A 25,031-nucleotide genomic window follows, 5' to 3' on the forward strand; every position below is an offset into this window, starting at 1 on the left:
CTATATTTCTTCTCTGAAAAAGATTTCATTTGGCACAAGCCTAGTCATGTTTTGTACTTAATGTACTATATTTCTCAGAAGAAGCAGCAAGGCTAAATTATCTCTTCTGCATGGTGCATTTGAAGGAAATGAGTGGCAACAGTCTGTAATCAAAAATGAAAAAAGAAGGAGAAGGAAAAATAAACAACTGCAGAGGAGGAGAATTTTTTTTTCAGGAAAAAAAAATGTTCCAGCTGGAAAGATGAGAAAGTTGGGTAAGAGGACCATTATATTTTGATATAAGACAGAATTAGACAGTTTGGTTATAAAGAAGAACCAAGGATGACAGATGTAATTGTTTATAATGCATGTCTTGCTCATAGGAAGTATAGCTAAAACTAACTGTTGATAGAAACTTTTGTTGGAAAAAAGTATTTTTATTGAAACCCATATGTTTCACGGAACTAGCTGCTTAAACATATTTTGCATTGAGAATGTCTCTCAGGGTGGTATTTCTGGTCAGAACAAGAGAAATGTTATTGTGGTTTGGTGGTTAGGACATTGGCTTGGGCATAGTATATACTGATTCAAGTCTCAACGCTGAGCAGAATTTTCTTCTCTTACCCACTCTGAATCAAACAAAGCAGAGACTTGAGGTTCTTCCAATTGCCCAATCACCAGGCTGTGGAGAAGTGTTTCATTTTCTGCACCTGAAGACGTAAGGGAAGACTTGGAATGTGTGGCTTCAATTGTTAAGGAAGTATAGGTTGGATGAATGGTCTGCAAGGTAGATAGAAAACTGGCTGGATTATTGGGCTCAGAGGGTAGTAGTCAATGGCTCAATGTCTAGTTAGCAACCAGTATCAACCAGAGTACCCCAGGGGTCCTTCTCGGGGATGGTTTTGTTCAATATTTTCATCAATGACCTGGAAGATGGAATGGAATGAACCCTCAGTAAGTTTTCAGATGACACAGTGCTGAAGGGAATAGTAGATATGCTATAGGGTAGGGCTAGGATTCAGAGAGACCTTGACAAATTGGAGGACTGGATCAAAAGAAATCTCATGAAATTCAATAAAGACAAGTGCAAAGTCCTGCACTTAGGCTGGAACTAGGGTAACCATATTTCCAGTTCCAAAAAAGAGGACACCTCACTTCCAACCTGCAGTCCCTATCCCTGCTGCTGCCCCTTGCTCCTGATCCACAGACCCCTGTCCCTGCCAGTCCCCTTCACTCTGACCCAGAGTTCCCTGCCCCCGCAGGCCATGCTGATGCTCCTCGATTCTGACCTTCAGCCCCTTGGTGCTGCCAGTGCTGTACACTCCAAACCCACAAGCCGCCTGTTCCCCATGCCCTCATACCTAAGCTACAGTCCCCTGCTCCTCCAATCCCTGCCAGTGCACCTCACTCCCAACCCACTGCCCCCTGCTCGCCTAGCCTTCCTGGAGGAGGCCCCCAGCTACCCCCATCCTGACCGGGCCAGAGTGTGGCAACTCCAATTCATGCAGGTGGCAGCAGAGTGAGTCTGGCCCTTGTATGGGTGAGAAGGATTCATAGATTCATAGATGTTAGGGTTGGAAGGGACCTCAATAGATCATCGAGTCCGACCCCCTGCATCGGCAGGAAAGAGTGATGGGTTTAGGTGACCCCAGCTAGATGCCTATCTAACCTCCTCTTGAAGACCCCCAGGGTAGGGGAGAGCACCACCTCCCTTGGGAGCCCGTTCCAGACCTTGGCCACTCGAACTGTGAAGAAGTTCTTCCTAATGTCCTGTCTCTCTGCTAGCTTATGGCCATTATTTCTTGTAACCCCTGGGGGCGCCTTGGTGAATAAAACCTCACCAATTCCCTTCTGTGCCCCCATGATGAACTTATAGGCAGCCACAAGTTCGCCTCTCAACCTTCTCTTGCGGAGGCTGAAGAGGTCCAGGTGCCCTAGTCTCTCCTCATAGGGCTTGGCCTGCAAGCCCTTAACCATATGTGTGGCCCTTCTCTGGACCCTCTCCAGGTTATCCACATCCCTCTTGAAGTGCGGTGCCCAAAATTGCACGCAGTATTCCAACTTCTTCCAAAGGAAGAAGAGGGGAGGCCTGTGATATCCCCCAACCTGGGCTGGGGCTCATGCAGTATACCAGGCAGCCTGGCCACAGCCTCCCTGCCTCCCCGAGGCAGCGTCTCCTGACCAGTCCACCCATGCGAACATGAGCATCATCCTCTGTGCCATTGGTTAGGCCACACAGCTCCTGCCCCCCCTGCCCCATGGCCTCCCCGTCCCCTTCCCCCATCCTTTCCCCTGCTGGAGAGGCAGGCACATCTCTGTCACCCACACACACACACACACACACACACACACACACACACACACACCTGGACAGTCCCTAAGCCCTGGCCCTCCAACCCCCACCCCCAGAGACCTATGTGCATGCAACTGCCGGGCCTGCTTCCACCACCCTACCTGGCTCTGTGCTGGCCACATGTGGTGCGCGCACAGATGGATGTGATGCCCTCCGCCTCCAATCACCCTCCCCCTGCTCCCTTCAGCAGAGCAGAGCAAAATTCCAGACATTTTTTTCAGGTTAAAAAAAAACAAACACCTGGATGGAGATTGGAGGATCCAAAAAGAGGACATGTCTGGGAAAACCCAGATGTATGGTAACCCTAGACAGAACAATCCCATTCATTGCTACAGCATGGGGACTGAGTGGGTAAGCAGCAGCACTGCAGAAAAGGACCTGGGGGTTAGAGTGGATGATAAGCTGAGTATAAGCCAATAGTGTCCTCTGGTTGTGAAGGAAGGCCAATGGCAAACTGGGCTGCATTAGTAGAAGCATTAACAGCAGATCCAGGGAAGGATTATTCCCCTCTATTCAGCACTGTTGAGGCCACATCTAGACAACTGTGTCCAGTTTTGGGCCCCCCACTAGAGAAAGGATGTAGACAAATTGGTGAGACCAGTGGAGGACAAAAAAAATGGTTTGGGGGCTGGGGCACATAATTATGAGGAGAAGCTGAGGGAACTGGGTTTGTTTAATCTGGAGAATAGAAGACTATGGTGGGATTTAGTGTCAGCATTCAACTACCTGAAGGGTGGTTCCAAAGAGGATGGAGCTGACTGTTTTCAATGGTTGCAGATGACAGAACAAGGGGCAACTGTCTCAAGTTGAAGGAAGGGAAATTTAGGTTAGATATTAGGAAGAACTATCTCACTAGGAAGGTAGCAAAGCACTGAAACAGGTTATCCAGAGAGGTTGTGGAGTCTCCATTGTTGGAGGATTTCAAGACCCAAATAGACAAAACCTTGGCTGGGATGATCTAGTTGGGGCTGGTCCTGCTTTGAGCAGGTGGTTGGACCAGATGACCTCCTGCAGTCCCTTCCAACCCTAATTTGCTATGATTCTATGATTGTTCACTAGGCAAGAGTGAGGGGTGCTCTTAAATGTGGCAAGTTGAAAACTACCCTCAGCCCTGCATTATTAGGCATAAGCAGAAACAATGACATTTGACTTATTTATATGCTAGGTTGTATAGCATCCAGCCCAGTTGGCTTCAGATGTAGAAATAAAAGTTTTCATGAAAATCCAAGAAAATGTGACAAGCATCAGTTAGATAACAGGAGAGAAAACAAATTATAATTATGGAATCAGACTGTTCATTTCAATGGAAGTGGAAGAACTCAGTAGCAGGCTCATAATCACCATTTCTTTGTATTCATGCATTTTTAACTTGCCTATGTTGTTTTGTGCATTTTTCTAAGTTTTTGTGAACTATCACATTAAATCATAATAAATGCTAATATTTACTATGCTCATCAAGGTAGATGTTGGCTAGAATGGCTAAGGCCAAAGGAATGACGGGCATCAGTTTAGGCCCCAATCCTAGAGAGCCTAAGCATGTGCAAGTTCCTGTATAAAATTAGTGGAGTTATTCCTATGTGTCAAGATACACATGTGACAATGTCTTGACACATAAGAGCTTTTTAAAAAGAAAAACAAAAGCACCAACCAAACAGGACACTAGAAATTTATTATGAGAAACACACAACGAGACCATAAAGGGCTATATAAGCCCATGATCCAGAGCGAGGGTGCTCAACGTTTTTTAGACCCAAGGCACCCCTTAGAAAATGCCAGCTTTTCGCTTTGACTTGTTTCTTGACTAAGTCATTCTTCTGGAGTAAAGACTAAAAGGAATGTTTTTCACTCTCTTGATTGCCATTTAGAATCTTTGGGCTCTTCAGGAGCTTCCAGACGATCGCGGGTGTGAGGTATGTAGCATCAAAGACCCATCTGCGGCACCACACACTGCACATGCAGGCATTCTCTGTGCTACTACATCACAGCATGGGGTTGGGGGTTAGACTTAAGGTGCCCTGGGATTTCCTAGGGTCAAAAAAAAAATCCATGCCAAAAAAAAATTTTTAAAGTTGGGCAGCACACATGGCAGTAGCATTAGGGCTCTGCAAAGCTTCAGATAGTGATGCAGATTCAGAGATGATTTGGATGATTTGCAGGCAAAATCTATGAATCCAAATTGAATTGCTACAAGCTTTAGGCTTTCTGAATCAATTCAGAGCTTCCAAATCAATTTGGAAAAGATTCAGAAAAGATTTGGCGATTCAGAGATTCAGCCATAGTGTATAATGGCAAATCAATGAAATATATATAACTTTGTTGTTTTTTAGCTGATTCAGATGAACCTTGTAGGGGTGGTACCTTCTGCTGAGGGTATGAAGCCTGCCATGTTTCAAGGTGATAGGTGCAGGAGTTTCTGGGAAACTGCACCTCAAGGTCCTGAAAGCAAAACTCATGTCACGTGTGTGTGTTAAGCTACAGTGGGGTGGATGGTAGCTCTTGCTGAGGCCACAAAGCCTGCCAAGTTTCATAGCGATAGGTGCAGGGGTTTCTGGGAAACTTCACGTCAAGCTGCTGACAAGCAAAACTCATGACATAGGTGACACTGTGTGTGTTAAGGCACAGGGGGGTGAAAACTGCAGGCCTGCTATGGCCTGCTGTTGCCACAGAGCCTGCCAGCTATCAAGGAGATAGGTGCAGGGGCGATCTGGGTTCTGGGGCCCTGCACCTCTGGCCAGAAGCAGGCAAAACTCATGACATGGGTGCTTGTGGGATGGTGTGTGTGTCCAGATGCACCCTTGGTGCTGGGGCCTCTGCACAACACAGCATTGTGCCCCCGTAAGGGCTCTTCCTCCCCTACAGCCTCGGTCCAGTCCACCACTGTAAATGAAGGCAGGTCAAAATAACTTGGCTTGTTCAACACGAATAGCACCAGCAGCATCCAAGGCACCCAGACAGAACGATCACAGAGCCTTTCTTTTTATAAAGGAATTGACAGCAAGAAGTAAAGATGTTGTGTTGGATATATGTTACTTATGGTGTGTAATGGCTTATCTTGTGTTTTTATGTTTATATGTTTATTATGAAAAAAACCGAAATGTATCTTAGGAAGCTTTCGAGTTGAAAAACCCTTTGTCAGGCTGAGGAAGTGTGTGCGGTTGGTATGTCTCCTGGTCCTGGATGGAAGGAATAGTAAAGAAGCCAGAGGCTGGCCTGGCATACAATGCAAGCAAGAAAGCCTGTCGGTGAAGATGGAAATGGAGGTGTCAGGGGGTGAGGGACAGGCTGGGCTGGGGGAAGGGGGATGCAGCAGCACAGGTAAGAGTGCAGAGGTACCTGGGGTGTCAGATGTCTGGCAGGTTGCAGTGTGTCAGAATTCCACTGTCTAATCTGTATTGAGTTCATGAGTTTCTGTACCTAGGAGACTGATGAAGTGCAGTTCATAGGCCCGGCTGTGAAAAGTGGTTTATAATTTGTTCCCTTTCAGGATCAGGCCTGAGAGACTGGAGGCAGAGTGTTTTTTTCATGAGGAATGTGCCCCCATAGGGAGTTGGGTATTGTTATAGATATTTCATTGATTCCCCATTATGCCTATGGCTGAATCTCTGAATCACTGAATCTTTTCATAATCTTTTCTGAATCAATTTGGCTGAACTGAATTGGAAAAGCGATTTGAATGTCTGAATTGAATCAGCCAAATCCAAATGGGCTGAATCCGAAACTGAATCAAGTAGTTGCCTATTCGCACAAGCCTAAATAGCATGCACCACCCAAAACTGGAGACTGGCTGGCCAGAACTATGTTTCAGCTGCCAGCCAGACTTCCTGCTGCAGCTGTAGCTCCTAGAGGCTGTTTTGATGTCTTGCAAATATGTACTGATAGATGCCTCTAGTTTTTTGCTTAACCTGTTTTATATCTTTACTGGAGCTGTAGCAATTAGCTTATATCTGCATAGCTAATGCCTCACATGCCCAAAGTAATAAAACTAAGGGATGCTGGTGGTAGCTGAACAGGAGCTGCTGCAGAACTTTGTATTGGCATTTTTGTAACACTGAAAGGGTTTGCTCCCCAAAGAATTGGGAAAATATGTCTAGGAATTCAATTCAGCAGCCAACTTATTGCATTGGCAAGGAACATGCCAACAGCACTGAAAGTAGGTCAATTCCTATCACTAAACTGCAATTAACTTGTTTCCTAAAATTTCAGATGGGAGTTGAATTTTGTACCTTGTAGAACCTTGCTACCAGACTGAATGTGGGGAACTGAGAGATGAGTGACTGTTTGCCAGATGTTCATAAAAAGTAACAAGCAGATAAATCAACCTGATTGTTAACAAAGAAGATAGATATGGGGAGGGGGGGGCAGTAAAGTCAGTTATTTTGACACATGCTGTTGAGTTCTAAGTGCTATTATAGAACATACTAGCCAATTGCCTTTCAAGAATGATGGGGGGAGGGGGCATCCAGTCCCCTGCCTTGACCCCCCATTTCCATATTCACCCCTGCAGGGAGAAGGGTGCGGAGGCAAGACCAGCGCTGCTGGTCTCACCCCTCCCCTGTGGCATCCCAACCCCACTCCCCCCAGTGCCATCACTGCCACTTCCAAGGAGCAAAGTGTGGGGCCAGTCCAGCTCTGCTGGCTTCACCCCCCTGTTCTGTCTGCTCCATTGCTACCACTTCCAGGTTGCCACCATGTCCGTCCCCTGTGTCCCCACCATCATGGCGGCTCTCTGCCATGCCACCACCTCCTGTCTGAATGCTGTATTCGCACTCTGATTGGTTGTTTCCATCAGCCAATCAGTGTGCAAATAATGCATTATGGACAGATGAACAGACAGACAGACACAGGCTTTTATAATATTAGAATATTTTATTCATGAATTAATTGTGTTATACTCAGCCCAGTAAGGCTTCAGTTCAGCAAGATACCACACACACAAAAACAGTTTTGCTAAAGCATTACCTATCTAAACTGAGTAAAATAAATTTGTCATCTACTATAAATGTGGCTTGAAGAACTCAACAGAAGTAGTCACATGTTTGAAGCTTAGGGTATAGGAAGGAACTTTGCTGAATGTGTTCCTTAATAAAAGCTTAGTAATTTAAATTTCTCACAGCAGTATCTGGGTACAAAAGTCTTCAAATTTGTGGAAAAAAAACAAAAGTTTGGCCTTTGGCTGTTAAGAACTATTGTAATCATGGTTTAGTGAAGTGTGAATTAGAAAGTATTGTTGCATTTTCTACTGTATATATATTTGACTGGGTAACACAATGAAGTACAGTTCAGTTAAAGAAATAATAGGTTCTTTTTTACTAAAATGATTTCATGTGTCAGATAGAAAGCAGAAGTGTTAAAAACAGTACTAAATGCCTGGTTTCATGCCCTGCATATTTCTTGGAGCACAATGCTGAAGAAGTTTTGATCTGACATGATAATCAAAAAGAATATTACAGGAGATTCTTTTTTGTTTGTTTCAAGTGTCACTGAAATAATTTAATAATTCAGACAAAATATGAGAAAACATTATTAAAATTTAAAAGCAACTGAAAATGAAGAGTGTGCCCTAGAATTCAGCACAGATAATACTACTGAATCTTCAACTGTTTCTTGAGAAGTACAGGACAGAAGTATTCTATAGGTCACTCGGGAATTCCCAAGAATTTACAAGTATTACAAAAAGAAACACTTTTCTCAGTGTGTTTAAAAATAGGGTTTGAAAATTTTACTTCAGGAAACTAGCAATACAATCTTATAGGGATTACAGAGACCTGATAGAACTCCACTTATGATTGGCCCACATGTATAGAGAGCTACACCCTGCATAGGAAGGTTTGTGTTGGGAGCAGAGATTGGCAACAAAAAAGGGTGACTTGAGACCCTCTGGGTCAAGATATGGGGAGAGCATGGAGAAGGGAATTCGACTGTAGGAGTTTACTACAGACCTCCTAATCAAGAGGGAAAGCTTAACCAGGAATTCTCTAGAGAATTGGTAGAGGCTGCACACTCTTGCAGCATGGTTGTCATGGGTGACTTCAACTACCCAGACATTGCATGGGATGAGCACAGAGCACAATCTGATTGTGCATGAAGCTTCCTCACTTGCACTGAAGAGCTCTATGTGACTTAAGTAGTCTACGAGCTGACCGGGGGTAAGGCGCTGTTAGATTTGGTTCTGGCCAAAGCGGGTGATCTAGTGAGGAACCTGAGGATCAAAGGGAGACTGGGCAAGAGTGACCATGAGACGATCACTTTCTCCATGCACCATACCATAAAACAGGGAAATCAGTCAGTAGGGTAGAAATCCGTGATTTTAGGAATGCTGACTTCCATAAGCTTAGGTGATTGGTTGGCAAGGCCCTGCAGGGCCATGGTCCAATGAGGAAGGGAGTACAAAAAGCGTGATCATTCCTTAGTGAAGCGGTCCTAAGAGCACAAAGGAAGTCCATTCCTTTTTGTAAGAAATGCAGCAAAAAGGCTGGGAGACCCCTTTGGCTCAATACGGAAGTCATGGACCTCCTGGAATTGATAAGAGAAGGTTACAAGGGGTGGAAGTCAGAAATTACCAATAAAAAGGAGCACTCAGCAACAGCCAGTGCCTGTAGGGAGCAGATCAGGACAGGAAAAGCACGAACCAAATACAAATTGGCAATCAGAATCAAGGACAACAAAAGTTCTTTAGATATGTAGGAAGTAGGGAAAAAACCAAGGGAAGCATAGGGCTCATGATGAATGAAGTAGGATGGCTGGTAACTGGAAAAAAACTCAGGAAAAAACTGAACTCCTGAATGAATACTTCATGTCAGTATTCCACCAGTCCAAGGGTGTTAGCCTGCTTGACAGGATACAGGATGACCATGGTAGGGGTGACCACTCTCCCATAGCTGGCATAGATCTTGTGGGGGAACACCTACAAACACTAAATATCTACAAGTCAGCAGGACCAGAGGAACCATACCTGAAAGTGTTAAAAGAACTGACCAATGTCATAGCACGACCTATATCAAAATTATTTGAAGACTCGTGGCACTTAGGAGAGGTCCCATTAAATTGGAAGAAGGCAAATGTGGTGCCCATCTTTAGGCAAGGGAGAAGGGAGGACCTGGGAAATCACAGGCCAATCAGTATGACCTCAATCCCTGGTAAAATCCTGGAGAAAATTATCAAAGAATCCATCACAGACAGGCTAACTGAATGCAGTATTCTGAAGGATAGTCAACATGGCTTTGTTATGGGCAGGTCATGCCAGACCAACCTCATTTCCTTCTAGCATCAGGTAACTCACCACCTGGAGAGGGGAGATGAGGTCAATGTCATATACTTGGACTTCAAAGAGGCCTTTGATCTGTTCCTCATGGTTAAATTGGGAAAATTTGGCCACAACTACTTTATGGTCCAGTGGCTAGGTAACTGGCTCAGTGGTAGGACCCAAAGGGTATTGATTGACAGAACTGAGTCAAAATGTTAGAAGATGACCAATGGCAACCCTCAGGATTCAGTAGTTGGACCAGTGCTTCACAACATGTTCATCAATGATTTGGATTCAGGTATTAAAAGCAAGCTGGCAAAGCTCACGGACAACAACAAATTATGGGGGAGTGTGGTCACACTCGAGGATAGGCTGGCAATACAGGCTGATCTGGACAAGCTTGCGAGGTGGGCAGGTATGAACCTGATGACATTTAAGGTGGAGAAATATAAAGTGCTCCATCTGGGGAAAAATAATCTCTAACACACTTACAGGCTCGGCAATGCTACACTTGCCAGTGCCACAAGTGAAAGAGACCTGGGTGTCTTAATAGACTGCAGAATGAACATGAGCCACCAATGTGATGCCGTAGCTGGCAGAGTGAATCAAACACTGGCATGGATCTACTGATGCATCTTGAACAGAAGTAAGGATGTCATCTTCCTGCTGTATGGCTCCTAAAAACCAACTTGAGCATGGAATTGCAGAACCAGAAATCATCCACAGTGTGGCAGGGCACCAGCGATGCCTGCCACTTTAAGGGCTAGATCAAACACACAGCAGGTGTTTGATTATGGTGGTCATTTTAGAACTCTGGCAACCTATATAAACAAGAGCAGTTTGCTGCTGGGGGCCAAGCAAGAAACATTGCCTGGCTGAGCTGCTGCATGGGAATGTCTTGCAGGTAGGAGCAGCAGGCTCTGGTCCTGGGTATGACCTAAAACTGCACACTGCCAGGAATGGGTGGTCTGGTGGGGCTCCCAGTGGTGTAGGAACCCCAAGGAAATGCCAGTTACCTGGTGAAAGGTGGGTAGGGGCGCCTTAACCTCAGACCTCACCTTTGGTTATATGATCCATCTAATCCAGGGAAGGCCAGGTAAGTTTCTTGAAGCACCTGAGCCTGTTGGGGTGAGTGACTCCATGGGGCCAGGCATGCTTTGTAAAGCACCTGAACCAGGAATGGGGGACCCTGATCCCTGACTTCAGGCAGGTGGCTTAGACCTAACCCAAGGGACTTGACTGGTCAGTGCTGGGGCCAGGACCCAGATAGGGGTCAAAAGGGCCAGGGACCCACCGTGAGGGACACCCATATAGAACAGAGAAGCTTGGGCTCCTGAATGACCTAAGATGGGGCCAGGGCTTAAAGGGAAGCCGAAGGTCCCAGGGAAGGAGCCAGAGCTAATGGGAGAAGGGGACAGTTAAGTTGACTGCCTGAGATGCCATCTGCGAGGCTTGGGCTTTGGTGTAGGGGTGGAATGGAGCTGCAGATAGCCCCCCCCCCCCCCCAGTATTGGGCAGCCAATAATGGGCAGCCTCTTGTCTAATTATTACATCAATATTATTACATCAAGGCATGGCAGGTGAATGAGGAAGGTGGTTGACCCGTAGACGGGGGCAGGCCAGTGATTGCACCGGGCATGAAATCTTGCCCCTGTTGCATACAAACTGTACTGTATTAATTATATTCTAAACAGAGGCTTTAGGGGTGCTGATAGATACACAGGTCCTTACTCTAACTCATGGCAGTTAACAGAAAGTGAACGTAAAAGACGTTCACCTGTTGGGTCGGGGTGGGGAGGGGGAAATTGAGCTCCACTTTGCAGCTCGATCCAGTGGAGGAGCCTGCCTGCAGCCTCTCTCCCATAGCCCCTCCCCCCCCCCAATCCCCTGCCAGCTCCCACGCTGTCTATGGGAAGGGAGGGGGAGGGAGCTGTAGGATGGGGTTTGCTCAACTTGAACTGGGGGGGGAGGGGTGGGGAGGACTGTAAGGTGGGAGTAAGTATCAGTCCATCCCTGACCCTGCAACCGACTGACCCTGGGGAACATAAACTCTCTAAGACGCTCCACTTTGGAGCACCTTCACCTGATCCATTAATTTCTTGCACTATCGGCCACTTTTAAAGCACTCTTCATCCATGTACTTCTGTCATGGCAAGGCTGTAAAGCACTGTCAGGGGGCTGATTTCATGACAAATATTACTTCTCCCAGCACCTGAAATCAGTGGCTCTCAACCAAAGTTCCAGGGCATCCTGGGATGCTGCCAGGTCCTTTGAAGGGTGCTGCAAGATATGAGGAGATAAGCAAGTAATTAAGCTGATAAGCCAGGCTCAGGCTTGTCCCTGCATGAATGATCCCTTCACCCCTACTGCCTAGCTCCTGTGTAAGGAGGTAAGCACTGTAATATATAAATTATTTTTTGAAATTGGGTGCCACTCAGTTCAACAAAGCTGGGGGGTTGGCTGGGGTGGGGGATGCCTCAGATCCAAAAAGGTTGAGAATCAATGTTCTAGATCAGGGACTGGAAATTATTTAAGGCAGAAAGCCGCTTACCCAGTTTTGGGGAGCTGTCGAGGGCCACATGGGTAGCCCCACCCCTTGACAGTTGTCCCACCCCTGTTTACCCTGTTGGGACTGGAAGTGCTGTCCCCAACCCCTGACCTTTGCCACTGGAAGTCCCTCCCCTTGCCCTGGAAATACTCCTTTTTGGAGGAAGGGTGCTGCAATCTTGAAACTGGAAAAAAAGGTCAAATCATATACAAAAAAATAAAACATCTACTATAACTTATTTTAATTTTATTTTAAAATATTGTTGTACTGATTTATATGTTTATGAAGTGTATCCAGAAGTGAGTGCATAATACCTCAAAATACAGTCCTACTGTATGTTGTGTGTGGGTGGTAAGGGGGTGTATGTGGTGGGGTATGGTTGGGGAGTGTGTGTGTGTGTGTGGCAGGCTGTGGGTATGGTAGGTAGGTGTGGAGGGGTGTGAGGTATGTGGTTGGGGGGGATGTGGGATGGTGTGGAGTCATGGTAGGTGGGGTGGAAGAAAAAGAGAGACACAGGGCCAGGGTCACGGTTCCATCCTGTGCGGCTCTCACAGGCTGCATAAGAGCTTCACACGATGCAGCCAGGCAGAGCCCGTGCCCAAGCGCCACATTCCTGCCACCCCACCCTGGGTCCCTACTTGCACTTGCACAGGCTCTACTCCCACCTGCCACTGCTGTTTCCCTGCTTTCCCTACCACACACTTGCCCTCTACTTCCCCCATGACTGCCATTTCCCATGGCCCATAGCTTGCTGGGCCACTGCTGCTTCCCCCGCTGCATTCTGTGGCTGCTGCTGCTTGCCCTGCTGCTCCTTGCAGCTGCTGCCACTTTCCATGCTGCTCTCTGCTGCTTCCTGTGCCACTTCCTGAGGCCTTGCCACTTGCTGTACTGCTTCCCATGGCCCTGCCACTTGCCTCTCCACGTCCTGTACCACTTACAGCAGCCGCTGCCGCTTCACATGGCCCCTGTCACTTCCTGCATCCACTTCCTGTGCTGTTCCCCACAGCCCCTGCTGCTTCCCCCACCACCCTCTGCGAGCCTGCCACTCCCCGTGGCTGATGCCACTTCCTGTGCTGCTCCCCATGCTGCTGTTTCTTCCCACGGCTGCTGGCACTTTCCGCACTGCTTCCTGCAACCCCTGCCACTTCCTCTGCCACCTCCTACAGTGCCAGCCACCACTGCTCTGGCTCCAGCCCAGCCCAGCAAGCACTATGGGGCTCCCAGCTGCTGGACGGTTCACAGTAGTTTCCCCCCTCCCTCCATCTGATCTTATCTTGCTTTCCACTCAGATGGAGGGTGACATGGAACAGCTCCAGGTTTGTGAGCTCAGAAGCCACAGAAGCTTCTGGTTTGGAGTGGAAGGGGGGTGAGGGGCTGGGGGCAGGCAGAAAACATGCAGTCAATTGACCAGTCAATCAACAATATTTGACTTGTCAACTGACTGGCTTATACAACCTAAGTGTGGACACATATGCAGCCCTTCATGCTAACCAATACTAAGTGCACTAGTTTTCTGAATTATCAACATGTGATCTAAGGAATCATCTATATCTCATCAATATCTCCCTTCTTATCAGTGCAGAGGCAGAAAAAGATCTTATAGTCATTTTTGATGCCAAAATAAACATGGGCCGACAGTGTGGGGAAGCGGTCAGGAAGGCTAACCGTACCTTGTCATGCATCTACAGATGCATCTCAAGCAGGTCCAAGGAGGTGATCCGTCCCCCTTTATGCAACACTGATCAGGCCACAGTTGGAGTACTGCATTTAGTTCTGGGCGCTACACTTCAGGAGGGATGTGGACAACATGGAGAGGGTCCAGAAGAGGGCCACCCGTGTGATCAGGAGTCAGCAGGGCAGGCCCTACGAGGAGAGGCTAACGGACCCAAACCTGTTCAGCCTCCACAAGAGAAGGCTGAGGGGGGATCTAGTGGCTGTTTACAAACTAGTCAGAGGGGACCAGCAGGCATTGGGGGAGTCCCTGTTCCCCTGAGCACCACCAGGAGTGACTAGAAATAACAGTCACAAGCTGGCAGAGGGTAGATTCAAACTAGACATCAGGAGGCGCTACTTCACTGTCAGGGCAGCTAGAACCTGGAACCAGCTTCCAAAAGAAGTGGTGCTGGCTCCTAGCCTGGGGATCTTTAAGAGGAGGCTGGATGAACACTTTGTTGGGGTCGTTTGACCCCAGTACTTTTTCCTGCCATGTCAGGGGGTCAGACTAAATGATCTGCTCAGGTCCCTTCCGACCCTACCAACTATGAAACTGTGAATAAACCTCATGCTTCCTCCACACTGCAGTTTACAGTGTAGATTAGAGACAGTGTGGGTAACAGAAGCAGGGCAAATAGATTCATGCAAACCTCTGTAGAGCTGCAGTTAGATCATTTTTGGCACCTGAACTACTCATTTTAAAACTAGCTGAGGGCTCTTTACACTATATGGTGGTCTTTTAAATACACCAATTTGTTGAATTCCAACACATTGAAATTCATGCATTTAAAATCTTTAGTGTGTTAGGATTCAAAACAGTTCACTTTGAGAGCAATAAATTAGTTAAAGCTAGGTAAAGATATGAAAAGGATCTATGATAAGAGTGTCTAGCTGTTTTCTGCAAAGGTATATGATTGATAGACCGTAAGTTACAAGTTTGAGGCCATAGCAGAAATGCTCATGGTGTGGCCTGTCAGATTCCAATGAATCTGACAATTCTTCTCAATGCCTTGTCACGAAGACACAAAAAAGGAAAATAATGAAGATTAACATGGCAGGTATTTCCCATTTCTGAGTTAGCAGTTTCCTTGCTAACTTACCACATCTTGCCAGTGGTGGGTGTGGAGAAAATTGTGAAACAGGAAAAATGAGCAGTGGCATTTCAGATGAGCTTCTGGTAGGGAATCCCTACCCACCTGAATACGACACTGTTAAATGGTGAAGTAAATGATGAAGGCTGAAATCACTTGTACATCTGGGGGCAACATAAAAAAAACAAGGGCAGATGGATAGGGAAGGGTACAGTGAATAAAAGTTTTAAAAGATCAAAGCCAAACACTTGAGGGAAGGTGACCCAATGAAAACACTATGGGATGAAAATATACAGTGATTATGTGCATTAACGTGTCTTGCTTAACAGGGGTAGATATTGTTTTAATTGTTGTAACAGATCAGTTTTTTTCTCTGGGGAAGATTATTTACTCTATAAAGCCACATGTCTTATTATTAATAGTACTAATATTCTAAGGGTATCCAGAGACTTCAGTCAATACTGGTGCCTGTTTATGCTAAATAGTGAATTGGCACACCAAAAACAATAGTATTAGCTCCCAAGAGCTTGCAACTAAAATGTGAGCCAAGTGGGTATAACAAATAAACAGGATGATGTAGAACACAGTTGAAATAGGACAGTTAAGCTGGATAAATACCAGGAAAGTACATTTAAACTCCTGCAAATAACTGTAAATATACTAAGAATGATTCAAGTTTGTGCAGCAAAAGAACAGCATGGTCCCATTCAATCACATCAAATGCACAACACTTCAGTTCTTGCTTAAACAGTGTCCATCTGCTCTCCTAGGTATCCACATTTATCAATTTGATTGTCTTTCCATGGAAAAGATTTGTTTCCTTTCCTATCCAATGAATTTCAACCTTAATCATTGCATATTGAAATAAGCAGGTTTCCTACTGGAGAAGAATCTGTTGCAGTGCTTCTCAACCAACATGCCATGGGGTTCATGAGTTTCTTTGAGGGGTGCCACACACTATTAGCACTGTTACTTGTAAAAAAATCTTCACATGATTGACAAGATAAACTCAGCAATTTAAAATAGGAATCCAGAGGGTCAAAAACATTCTAACATGTTGCAGTCTTTTTGGGGTCCATTTTTGGCAAAAGAAGACTTGCTCTATTATTTTTCTGTAGCCAAGAGCTGGTACCTCACGGACTAATTCAGAGAGGCATGAGGTTTAGTAAGTAACAACTTACTTCATCAGGTGCTATCAATGGACCTGCAGGAAGAAGGGCGTCCAGATAGAAGGCAGTAATTTAAATACATAAAATAGGAAGGGAGGGGGAAAAGAGACGGAAAGTGGTAAAATCATAAGGACTTAAGGCTTTAAAAAGCTAGCCCAGGTAATGGGATAATAATCTAGAACAGGGGCAGGCAAAATACATCCCTTCAGGCTGGATTCAGCCTGCCAGGCCATTCTATCCAGGCCATGGGTCCCCTAAAAATTTTAGAAAATTAATGTTTATCTGCCCCTGGATGCCTGTCAAAGATAACAGGCAGCCAGTGGCAGTAGGACTCAGGGGGAGCCTATGGCAGGACCCAGAGTATGAGCAGCAAGGCCCACACAGCTCCACCCCTTCAATTCTCCTATGAAATATGAACTTTCATTTCCACCTAGGAGAACTTTTACAGTCTTTTCTGCTATGCCTGAAGAAGGGTCCTTGGCCCTGAAAGCTTGCAAATAAAGACTTTTTTTTGCAAATATCTAGTTGATCTAATAAAAGGTATCACACCTCTACCAGAAGTTCTGATTCTTTTATAATTATAGAGATTTTTACCTGATTCTGTATAACTCTATTGTTTATTCTCTGCTAATTGGAATCTAGCCCACTCTAACTTTTAAAACTGCTGTGTTTATGTTTAAAATTACAGCAGTTTAAATCCACTATACTCAAGTAGGCATGAACACATTAACCAGTTCAGCACATGATCGCTACAAAGCCCTAAAATTTCCTGCTTTGCAAGAAGGCTAGTGTTAGGTCCATCTCATTCACTGAAGTTAGAAAGTTCATTTGTCAATGCCTCTACTTATCTTTCAAAAATTCGATGAAACCAAAGAGATAATTTTACTTCTTTACAGAAAAGATACGTTGTCATGAATCATGTTCAAATTTAGAACAAGTCAATATATCTGAAAGCTGAGGCAAAATCTATTTAGTTTGAAAATGATGTGCATCGTGTTAATTCTTACAGCCTTTCAGACTGAAAACTTCCTTTATATTCACAGAGTAGACACAGTCTGTGCAGAGCTAATGTACGCTATCCTGTCAACATACCTCAAATCCAACCTAAGCTTCTGTGAAGTTTTTCCAGTGGTGAGAAGACAATCCCTCTAGGTGTTCCATTCTTGAACTCTCTGCTGAGACAATCAATAAAAGTACCATTTTCACCAATTGTGGGTAGGTAGTTTGTGTTATTGACAGATGCAGCCATAACATCATTTTATAGAGGTCACCAAAAATTACTTGATCACTACTAATCTGAACAGGATTTTTTCAGAAAACCTAGGGGTGAAAAATGACATGTGACATTACTAATCTTTTAGTTATCTCCAACCTAATTAAAACAACACAAAAATCCCAAAACAAATATATATATATATATTTTTTTTTTTTCAATGAAACATTTTCAAAACCACTCAGCATAATTTGGGTTCAGGTAGTATGAAGAAAGGGGGAGGGAGGCCCTGGCTTCTGCTGTGTCCATCAATACACAGCATAAGATAATAAAACTCTTATGAGAAAGATCAGAGTTTTTGTGCACGTGTTACTTGGCCACTTTTTTTGTGCTGTGTATTTGTCCTTTTCCTAAAATCAGTAGTATGAAAAGTTGCATTGGCTAGGTAAGTAAGAGGAAAACAATCTCAGAAGGTTACTTCATTTATCTACAGCCTAGTAAAAGGATGGTTTCCATTACATTATTTGAAAAGTGAATGGGATTTACTGCACTTGCTATTAAAAATGCTTCTGCTTAATAGTGTGAGTGTGAGGAGAGATATGTAGAAAGTTTGCCAACTTTCAGTATTCTGTTTGATGGTGCTATGTATTGGAAATAGCATCAGAAAGAAGCTGTAGTCGAAACATGTTTTGCCAAGAGCAATGGAACAGTTAGTTATTTTAGATCAGTGAAACCAGAAACAAATTTAGCAAGATCATTATTTGCTTCTCCTGCCTCTAGTATTTCTTACGTGATGCCTTAGTAGCACACCTGGTGGTACTCCTCCAAATATAACTTAAATGCTAATAAGGATAATCAGCCTTTTACCATACACATTTTTGCATAAAATTTAAATAATCTGAGTCACTTCTAAACACTTTCATAGGAATGGAACTCCCCTTGATGTTGACAGAAAGCTGTATGCCTAAATCCCCCTGAACATTTTGGAAGACATAAAACAGATTATTCTTCCTTTTCACCCTTGTTAATTCTGTATTTTTACATGTATATAACGCCCTCTCTTCTCTTCTTTAGAGCTGTCAAAATAAAGTAATATAGAGATAAAAAGTGCACAGTTTATGTAAGCATTAGTTTGGCAATTGTTGATTTAAAGGACTCTGAGGGCCCTACTACACGTTCAAATTAAACCTGGATAGAAACCAGCTATAGAGTTATTATACATTTTCAAGCACTAACTTTATAGCTGGTTAGCTCCTTTTGTAACTGGATAGTCATTTTTAACATGCAATAGTTACTTTGCACCTGTGGCCAGCTTAAATTTATTGTGTGATTAACCAGTTAATTGTGCGATAATTACTTTGCACTTGTGGCCAGTCTTACTGTGCATGTGTAACCAGTCTAAATTTATTTTGCAAGTAACCAGTCAATTATGTATTATCTGTAATGTGTAGCAGGTGCCTGATAATGTTACCACTGTTAACGGCTGTAGTTGGATGGGGTATGAGGTGCTGTCTTAACATATTTCCTTTTCTATTTTTTTATTTAAAAAAAATAAAGATACAAAGCTTACATTAATGCTTGGAAAATAAATCCACAAACCAAGGGGAAGCAAAATTAAGCTTCCTCCAGTGACACTAACTCAGTCACATTGTAGATATGCAAGTATTCTCTATTTGTCATTAGTCATATAACTTACTCTATCTCCTAAGGATCATTCCATTATTCCATTACCCCATAATTACTGGAGTAAGTATAGTGATTATGTACTCTAATTACTGTCCACCACCTGCCAGGCCTCTTCCTAAGTCTCCATGCCAGCCCTCTCTGACATAGAGTAATCAAATGCAGTCAGGGAGCAGATGACTTAACATCAACATTAGATTCCCCTACGTAATAGGAATATCCGTTTAACCTTTAGGGAAGCTTTGAGAGTTCCATTTGCACCTCTCCAGTACTGTGAATTCGGCTTCTGTACTTCATGCAGGGGCAGATCTAGAATTATCCAAAGTGGGGTACAGGAGTAGCAAACTGTACTGGAAGGATGCTTCCTGAGCCTGCAGGGGCATGGCAACTGCCCACAGGTGGTGCTGGCAGTGGCAGGGGCATGGCAAGCAGGGACTACCCACAGGCGGCCGCAGTGATGATGGCAATGAAGGCAGGCTGAGCGAGGCCCGCCTGCAGGTGGCCATGGCAGGGTCGGCGGCGAGGGCAGACCGAGTGGTCTGGTGACATTGGCAGCAAGGGCAGGCCAAGTGGGGACTGCCTGCAGGCGGCCATGGTGGTGTCGGCAGTGAGGGGGGAGCTGGTGAGCGATGACCACCTGCAGACACTGGTGGCAGTGCCGGCAGTGGCCAATCTTGGGGGGAGGAGGGGGGCAGCACATGTCTCCCCACACTCCTTCTACACATCGCCTATGCTTGCACCCCTAGCTCTCAGCCTCCTCTGCCTTCAGAGATACTGGCAGACCACTTTTGTGAGCCTCCAGGGACATTTTTTAGTCCTTAAAGCAGGTGAAAATCCTCCCTCTCCTTTCCTTCTCCTCTTCCCTCCCCTACCTGTTCCTGTTGCTTTCCCTGCTTTTCTGGGAGTTGGGGAAGCACCAGAGCTGTTCCCACCCACACCAAGTTGGCTGCAGCAGGGCTGGGGTCATTTGGGGACAGGGACAGTGGCACCAGCAGAGCAGGACAGTAGTTTCCTCCTCCCTTCCCTTCCCCATTCCCTGGGAGTAGGTGCAGGGAAGGGAATCCACTTGCCCATTCCCACTGCCACTTTCCCCAGGTCAGCCCAGCCCAGCTACAGCTCACCAGGACCAGACAGCAACAGCTCTGGTGCTTTCTCCCACTCCCAGAGTAGCAGGAAAAATAACAGGGGCAGGCAGGAAATGGGGGGAAGAGAAGGGGTGGGAGGCTTCAAAAAGTCCCAGGAGGTTCCCAGGGTGCCATCCGATCCAAAACATGGGGGATGCAGCCACACTACTACATGACCTCTGGACCCACCCCCTGATATCATGCACACTGTAGTGCACACTGTTAGTGCTAAAGTGATCAGATACATGAATATTTAACAAACATATAAAGATAACTCCATTTGGCCTCTCAAATTTTGTACACATGGCTAAAGCCTCCCAGTAAAGTCTATTAAATGACCTTCCCTTAGGTGCAAGTATTTTGTCTTGTTAAAGAAGTCCCATTAAAAAAGAGTTAAGCCCTTAAATGAAGTCCTGTTAGAAACAACTTTTGGAATGTTCTAAAGCCCACAACATAGGAAGAGAAACAAAAAAGGCATGAAGAGAGAAAGTAAAAAAAATAAATTCTTCTGCACATTGGATAGTTCTGAACCTCACAAAAGAGATTGTGCTGAATGGGTTTCCTCTACAAGACACTCAGCCTCAGCCAGGCTGGTAGCTGTGAATCAAGTGAAATCTAAAATACAGATCCAACTCATCTGCAGTGCTGTGAGACTATCAGGCAGTTGGCTTTGTTCTAGAGGGTCAGTAATTTTCTTTACTTGTCATTGTGAAGAATTTCATTAGCCTGCCTCTTCTGCCTTGTTCTGCTCTAGAGAAAACCTGACTCATGAACAGTGTTGATGAGATCTAGAGGGAGCATCAAGAAATAATTTTTGATCTTGAAGACATACATGAGAGTTAAGCAAAACTAAATGGGGCCCTCAAATATAGCTTGAGGCATCTTGGGACATGGGACCCCTTGAAAAAGTCTGAGTGAAAGGCTTCTGACAGACATTCAGTTTAAGGTGCCAAGAGATCTAAGCAGTGATTCCAACAATTGTGCCTCCTGCTAGGCCATGCTTGTAATTATGGGGTCGAGAATTATAATCCTATTGTACCTTGTCAGTGCAGGGGGAGCCTGGGATTGTGATCCCAGGCTCCCCCTGCACCAGCAGGTTAAAATTCAGTTGCTGACAATCAGCTGGGGCTGTAGACCAAACCAGGATGTGAAACCAGCCCCAGCCAGGTCCCTAGCCCCAGCCAACAATCAGCTAATTGTCAAAACCCCAACTGGGGTTTTCACTCTGCCCGGGGCTTGGGGAGACCAACTCTGTGGCTGGGTTACTATTTAACATAAGATTAACCTTTTAATTGCATCTTAAATTTGACATGTGTCAGGAGCCAAAATATATTTTTATTTTCAACTTTGCAGGCAGTCAAAGACATAGATTGTAATAAAAAGCTTAATTTGGCCTGTTCTGTTTACTCTAAGGTTTTTTTTTTGATTTTCACAAAAAATTATGGAATCCCTAGATAAAACTGATACCAATGAAGTTTGGAAACATTTTAAATATGTTAGTCATTACTAGATGCAGGAGAGGCAGGGAAGCGATAGTACCCTATTCAAATCCCAAGCTGCACCCGCCATCCACCTTTAAGTTTTGGCCAAATGATAGTAAATCATAGATATTGACATTTAATCATAATTGTTAGTTTCTAGAACCAAGATACCTTTCTGATTAAAAGGACAGTTTGCATTGCTCTTAGGGATTGACTACATCAGGAAATATCATTAAGTCAACTACCTAGCATGCTAAACCTGATATAATATCCAATGTAGGCACAGCATTGCCATGTTTATCATCGTGTCCACTGATCGCAGTTAAGTTTAGAGTCTGCAACAATCCATATGTAAAATCATACTGTTTGTAAGATAACCCTACAACAAGCTGATGGAATTTAAAAAAATAATAGTTCTAGTCTACAAAGTGTTTAATCTTATGTTAAAGGCAAAGTTACCCACTATACACTTAGAGCATCTGAAGGGCACTTAAAACACAAGCATCCACACATTCAAGCTCATTAACTCGTGCTAAGTGCCCTCTGAGAATCTCAGAATTACAACACTTCAGGCAAGGGTTGACTCAGGGCCATGCTACCCAAAGTTGCATGCTCCTTACATACAAGCAATTTGCAGTCCTCCAGCATCCCAGGATACACTGCTCCCACCCTTCTCCCCCAAGAACAGGGGGGAGCCCAGGTGTACTAGCTATGCTCCTGTTTTCTAGCCCTTTAATGGCAAGTCATAGCTTTGCAAGCAAAGAGCAGTATTAATTCTTAATGTGCAACTATTCACAGCAGATTCTAACTTTAACACGACTTAAGATTCCACAGATTTAGTATGGTGTAACATGTAACTTCACTCTTAGTGAACACATTTATAGCATGATTTAAGTGCCCAATATGGACAAAATATTAGAGTGACTATTGGTAGCAGAAGATCAAGAGACTGTTTACATTATTTGCTTTGCAACTGCAAGAGCTAGAAATTTAATTAAATGAGAAAAAAGAATAATAATAAATTCTAAAGAAACAAACAGTACAAGCAGAGAAGTATTAGCATGGAATGTTCTCTGACTAGCCTCATTGCAAAAATAGACTAATTATTTAAAGTCACCACAACCTTGATACAAAATCCAAGAAGGTAATCTTGTGAATGAGAAGAGAAGGATGCAAATTCTGCTTAATTTGCTCATTACTTTGGGAAAGCACATGAATGCCAATTTCCAATTCATTAACAAACATCAGTATCTTCGATGCATAGCTAGAAATTAAAACGATTGTTCCCTTCTGAGAAAATGAATCCTCTATAAGCCACAAAGAAAATACCTATATAGCAAGAGTAAAACCTAAATTTTTTTCTTTTGGTTTTTTACATCTTTGTATACCAAGCCATCTGGTTAAAGTCTTTCTTCACAGTGAAATATATCTACCCATACTCATATACCTACTCATTAGGAGTAGGAAGTATGTGACTGTTTTTAAAAAGGGCCTTTCAATCCAAATTTCACCTTGTGGAAGCAGTATGGCAGACTCTTAGATGCATATCAGATCATAGGAAAGTACAGCTAGAAGGACCCTCGCAAAGGCATTTAGTCCAGCCCTTTGCTTAAGAAAGGATCATCCCTGACAACCATCCCAGCCAAGTGTCTGTTCAACTTACTCTTGAAAATCTCCAGCAATAGAGAGTGCACAACTTTTCTAGGTAGCCTGTTCTAATATCTGACCACCCTCATAGTCAAAAAGATACCCCTAATCTTCAACCTCTCTTGCAGCTTTAGTCTAGGGTTCCTGGTCTTCTCTGGCCACAGATAAAAGCCCATTGTCATCATCTCTGTAATCACCATTCAGGTATTTGAAGACTGTTATTGAATCCCCCCCACCCTTCTTCTCTAATCCAGACTAAGTAATTATAGCTCTTTTAGATTTTCCTCATAAGTCTAATTCCCCAGGCCTTTAAACATTTTTGTTGCTCTGCAATGCACTCTTTCCAACCTGTCCATATTCTTCTTGAACGGTAGAGCTCAAAATTGGACACACTAGTCCAGGTGGGGCCTCACCAGTGCTGAATAGAGCAGGAACATCACTTCTGTTGATTTGCAAATCACACTAGTAAGACAAACCATGATGCTATTGGATTTTTTTTGCAATTAGAGTACATTGTTGGCTCATATTCAGCTTAAGTTCTGCTGTAACCCCCAGGTCCTTTCCTTCAGTACTGTAGCCTAGCCAGGCTTTTTCCAGTCTGTATTTATGCATACAATTATTCCATCCCAAATGCAGGACTTAGGACTTGTCCTTGTCAAATTTCATCTGCTTGATTGCAGATCATTTTCCCCATCTATCCAGGTCATCCTGGATCCTAGCTCTGTCCTCCAGAGTGTCTGAAACTTCACCCAACTTGGTGTTATCCATAATTTTGCTAAATGTGCACTTAATTTAATCATCCATATCATGAATTAATGTGTTGAACAGTATGAGACCCAAGACAGACCCCTGGGGAACCCCACTTGGTACCTCCTCCCAACTAGACATTGAGCCACTGATGATTACCACTTCTTCAGCATAATGATCCAACAAGTTATATACCCATATTACAGTACTTTTGTCTAAGCTGTATTTTCTTCTCTTGCTGATGAGAATGTTGTGGGAGACTGTCAAAAGTCTTGCTAAATTCAAGGTATATTATATCCATTGCTCAAGTTAGAGAGACATAATTTGCTCCTGGGGAATTCATGCTAGCTGTTCTTGATCACCTTGTTCTCTTCCAGGTGCTTCACAACAGACTCCTTGGGTACGTCTACACATGCATTTACTCCAGTCTAGTTTTACTGTGCAGTAAGCTACTACACAGCGGGCAAGTCTACACGTGAAGTTACATCACCATAGTGACATGCTAGAGTGATGTAGCTCACTGGTATGGTCAGGTAGCATTGGTGGGCACAAATCATGACACCAATGCTATGTCACTGCAGCAATGAGATATGTTGTTATAGCCTGTCACTATGGTGATGTAGCATCTTAAAATAACTGTGTGCTGCTCAGATGGTGAAGTAACAGCTGTTACTGTGCCATCATATAATACTTCCTAAAGGAAGTAGTAAATGATGGTGCAGTGACAGCGGTGTCGTAGGGGGCATGTGTAGACACGTTTACAAACTCACCAAGGGGGACCACCGGGAATTGGGGGAGGCTCTGTTCCCCTGGGCATCACCTGGGGTTACTAGCAATAATGGCTACAAATTGTTAGAGAGAAAGTTCAGGCTGGACATCAGGAGATATTACTTAAAGTTAGGGCTGCCAGGCTGTAGAATGGGCTCCCAAGCTACGCTCTGGAATGGGCTCCCAACTCTCTCCTACCTTGGGGGTCTTCAAGAGGGGGCTGGATAGATATGTGGCTGGGGTGATATGATCCCGGCACCTGTTCCTGCCTG

The sequence above is a fragment of the Alligator mississippiensis genome, chromosome 3 (assembly GCF_030867095.1).
Source record: "Alligator mississippiensis isolate rAllMis1 chromosome 3, rAllMis1, whole genome shotgun sequence".
Taxonomy (NCBI): Eukaryota; Metazoa; Chordata; order Crocodylia; family Alligatoridae; genus Alligator; species Alligator mississippiensis.